At 39.2% G+C, this 5,000-nt stretch overlaps 1 protein-coding gene across 13 annotated transcripts in view; it reads left to right on the top strand.

Moving 5' to 3' along the window:
* Positions 1-5,000, top strand: part of LOC138045489 (uncharacterized) — a 42,952-nt gene that overhangs the window by 33,494 nt on the left and 4,458 nt on the right. The gene's annotated exons all lie outside the window — the stretch shown is intronic.

Genomic DNA, 5,000 nt, shown 5'->3' with positions numbered 1-5,000 from the left:
TTAAGATCTCTGTGGCGGTTTTTCATTTTGTCTTTCCTATCGCAATTGATGCATATAAATAAATAATTTAAGTAATTTTTGCGTCTTTTTATGCAAGACTCAGGCGTCACAATCATCTTCAGATTCAAGTGATTTGTGTAACTTCAGTATAGACGGTATAAATACTCTGGTGATTGATGTGATTGGTCAACTGTCTGTTAAACCTAGATGTCATTGGCAGAGATTATATTTTCTGATTTGTGTTAATTCATTTACCACACAATAAAATGCTACAATTACAAATTATGCCTAAATAATAAAATAAAGAGAATGTTATACAACTAATGTAAAGTGTGACGAGGAAGCCCAAAAGGAAACCGTAGGGGCTTATAATAGTAATGTTTGGGCTTCCCCTATACTTACAGAAAACTACATAGAGCGATTAGCTTTACATAAAAAGTAAGTAATTATTAATACTGGAGAAGAGAAAAATATCAAGAAGATTTCTTGTGTAAATTTAATTGCGGAGAAACAAAAACTATGGCAAGAATGATCAGGATTCGAGATGGGCTAGAAGTAGAAAATGGATTTAATCTACATTGGATATAAAAGGTCTAGATAGCAGCAACAATATAGATAGTCGTATAAACATAACAACTTTCTTTAATTTTCCAGACATGTTTCCCTCTAGATGATTGTATTAACCTTGCCGTCAAGTATATAACTGAGGGAAACCCAGGTTTGAAACTTAGTAAACATGAGCTTAAAAGGTTGTTTGAGTTTGCTACCAAGGAAACTCACTTCCTGTTCAAGGGTAACTTCTATGACCAGGTGGATGGTGTAGCCATGGGGTCCCCCCTTGCCCCCGTTCTCGCCAATCTCTTTATGGGTCACCATGAGAATATATGGTTGGATCAATACGGGGATTCAGAGGTCTTATTCTATCGTCGCTACGTAGACGATACATTTTGCCTTTTCCGCTCTGAACGGGATGCAACCCTTTTCTTCAATTACGTCAACAATCAACACCCCAATATACGCTTTACAATGGAACGGGAAGCTGACCATGTTCTACCTTTCCTAGATGTTCTAATCAATAACACTGACCCGCACAAAAGTGTAACCACCGTTTACCGGAAAAAAACTTTCACACGTTTGCTCACCAGTTATCTGAGTTTTTGCCCCTTTACCTACAAATTGGGGTTAATCAAAACCTTGATTGATAGAACTTTTAAGATAAACAACTCTTGAATGGGGTTCCATACTAACCTTCAAAAATTGCCTGTAATTCTGCGGAGGAATCTCTTCCCTGAGAACCTTATCAACAAATATATTTCTAAATATATTCAGACAGCAGTCAAGGGAGGGAAAACACAGTCTCATTCAGGAATCGAGCCCCAGGAAACACTTAAGTTTTTCTTTAAAATCCCTTACGTTGGGCACTTCTCAGTCACGGCACAGAGGAGTATACGCAAACTTGCTAATCGGTTATGTAAACCTATTGATACAAGGTTAGTCTTCACTACTTTCAAAGTCAGGAATCTGTTTGATGTGAAAGATGCTGTCCCTGTAGGGCTTCGCACGCGTGTGGTCTAAAAATTTTCGTGTGCAAGTTGTAATGCTTGTTATGTTGGTGAAACCAGCCGACACTTCTCCACACGAGTGAGCGAGCACTTACTTTCAGACAGATCTTCGAACGTTTTTAAACATCTGCAGAGTTCAGAGTTTTGTAAGGCATCCTGCACACTGGATTGCTTCGAGATCCTGGACTCTGCAGCCACTAAGTACCAAGTGAAGCTTAAGGAATCCATGTATATAAAATGGGAGAAACCCGATCTCAACCAGCAGGTGAAACACATTAACCAGACTCTCTCCCTGTAAGGAACTAAGCGTCACTCATTTAAAATTTTTGTTTTGTTCTGTTTTGATTTAATACGCAATATTGACAACGCAATGTAACGAAGTTTGTAAGCTCGCGCGCGCTTTAAATTCAACGGCGATTTCAAAATATGTACACTGAAGATGACAGATGTACCGTCGAAACATGTCTGGAAAATTAAAGAAAGTTGTTATGTTTATACGACTATCTACATTGGATATCAAAAAAATGTTTTAACTTGGATTTGAAGATACAGAAACTACACGAGTTGCGCGAATTTCAGTATTCAAAGAATTGTAAACTCTATAGGTCCTTGAGAAAGAATAGAAAATTTTTAAAAATTAGTTCTAGGTTCAAGTGGAATATAATCAGTATAATACGAATTTACTGGTGAATTTGTCGAACAACAGGAAACTAATTGTCAAAGATAGGATGGAGTAAACTATTTTCATAGCAAAACATAAAAGATGCTACTTGCAATGAAAATATTTGGTCAACCTTCAACTATTGAAGTTAAGCAAAACTTGGTTCAGTATGAGTGTTAAATGCATCTATGTTAATTACGATTCTCAATACGTTTCTGGAGAGTAACTAATCGTTTAAGGTTAGTTTGGTAAGTGGAACCGCACATAGCTATGCAATAAAAAACGTATGTATGGACTAGAGAATAATACAAAGTGTGTAATGAGAGTTTAGTAAGGAAAATCTTGCTTTCAATGATATAATATACCGACAGCCTTGGAAATTTTGAGTGCAACATGGGAAATGTGTGGTTTCCACGTAAGAAGTTCATCTAAAACAATCCCAAGGAAAACAACCTCATTTGCTTGTTCTATGGAACAAGTAGGCCGGATAAGTCCAGTGAAGACTGTAGGTGTATTGCGCGGAAAATAAGTCGATCAGTTATTGCTGAAGACAACGTACGTCGGTCAGTATGTTGTCTGTTCATGAAGTCGATCATCGCCGTTCGTAGGATACAGGAAGTTGTAAGCGTCGGTTCACTTAATTATGATTGTGTTTGGTGTATGAATCGTTCTCTTGGGGCTAAAAAAAGACAAAATTTGTTTTAAGTGAAAGAAAATCAGAATCATGCCAAGTTAGACTAACAAAGGGTATGTTGAGAACGTGTTATATATGCTTGTGTGATAACAACTTCCGGAAGCTTGAGTGTATTATCTTTCGGGAGGGGGTATACAGCACCGGGAATTCGACTTAATTTCTCGTGGGGCTCTGGAATTCAACGATTTTATTCGTCCTAAGGTAATGAATTTAAACATTTTACCTCTGCTTTTGTTACCTATCTCAGTTTTCGCTCAATTAAGTAGTAAAATCGACGTCAAATTCAAAGACTTGGAATTCTATGTTGTTCATTCGTATTGGAGATCTTACAATACAATACATACAATACATACTTAATTGACCGCTCCCCGTGGGGGCTTTTCAGGGCCAATGAAACACAATGAAACGACGGAACAGAAGAACAACAACTATTAAGAATCCCAACTGGCCGGAGGCAAACCAGTTGGCTATTTACAAGTGCAGCTGGGAGGTTGAACCAGGGACTACCAGGATCAAATTCACCCAACGGTGAGAGCTGGTCTTGAACCCGGGATCTCCGGATCTAAAGGGAAGCGCCCTAACCACTGGGCCACACTGCCTCCTATTGAGGTTGGTGTTAGCCAAGACATCTTGGCAGTTATGTATGGAAAAATATTCTTCACGACCATTTTTGCGCACTTCCTAATGTTCGTGAAAACTCATGTGAAATGTTCTACTAACCAAAAACTGCATATGGATAGAGGTATGATAATTTGATAGATACCAGTGATCACCATTTTCATTCTTCTTCTTCTTCTTCTTCTTCTTACTGGGGAGCTTAAGCAAGGATGAAGACGACGACGCCACAAAATAATAGGTCTAATGAGCAAAAACAAAAGCTCTGCACTGCCCGCACGTGCGTTTTATATTTGTGTACATTTCTCTGCCGTCCTCGCCCTGACAACGACGTGAAATGACCAAGTTTGAAGTTATGCAGAAGACGTGAGCACCTAACGATAAATGTTCTCTTGGAATGTGGGCACACACTTTCCAAGCCGATCGACTTGGAGTATTCGAAGATTATTACAGTAACGGGAGATAATATTTTCAGACAACATTCTCGTAGCCGTCGTCGTCGTCGTCGTTGCTTAAGGTTCCTATTATTATTATTAATACATGATAGATTTAGCGAAGCCTAAAAGCGGAGCTCCCGGGTTATTTGCTCTTACAACAAGTTAACCTGGCTTGAACCAGTGATCCAATCAACACCCAGTACCTGGTCAGCGGTCAACTTTAAAAAACAGCTGACCTCGATGAGCTCCAAACTTGAGCCTGCGTTTGTAATCATGTGATACTGGTCAGCGGATACCTTGTTTTGACAGGTGTCAATTCACTATAACATGGATGTCCAATTCTCTACTTGCACACATCCCATAATAGACCTCTTTTACCCCCCTCCCCCCCCCCTTCATGTCCCAGGAGAAATTGCAAACAATGATTATGCTTTTTTTTTTTGGGGGGGGGGGGGGGGGGGGGGTAAAAGAGATGTCTCGTAAAACATAAACAAGTAAAATTAGCGATAGAAAAGAAAGACGTTTCGGTGACATCGTGACATCATTTTCAAGTTCAAATGCAGTTAAGATAAACCATCGGAAAACTCTGCCCCGAAAGAGAACCCACTGGTCCAGACCAGGATTCGGCAGACATTCAACCTGTTTTTGTCGGTGCTAAGATCGAGCGAGAGATAAAAGTGCATGAGAAAAAAAGGCCTATTGTTAACCAGCAACGTGTAGTTTATAAATTTAAATGTGGCTTGTGTGATGCAAGTTATGTAGGCTGTACTCTCGGGCACTTTCACCAACGCGCGACTGAACACACTAAACAGTCCTCTTCCCTTTGCAAACACTTCATTAACGAACACTGTATTGTTCCGAAAGACCTTAACAGACATTTTTCCGTTCCCAAGAAGTGCATGAATAACTTCGATTCTTTAGTGCACGAAATGCTGTTAATTAGAGAAAAAAAAAATTAGAAAATTAACACCATCTGTCAATGTCCAGTCGGACTCAACAGGCCTTTTTCGATATATTAAAGTTCAGCTTGA

The sequence above is a fragment of the Montipora capricornis genome, chromosome 1 (assembly GCF_036669925.1).
Source record: "Montipora capricornis isolate CH-2021 chromosome 1, ASM3666992v2, whole genome shotgun sequence".
Taxonomy (NCBI): Eukaryota; Metazoa; Cnidaria; class Anthozoa; order Scleractinia; family Acroporidae; genus Montipora; species Montipora capricornis.
The sequence above is the reverse complement of the archived record's forward strand: the minus strand, read 5'-3'. Positions and strand labels throughout refer to the sequence as shown.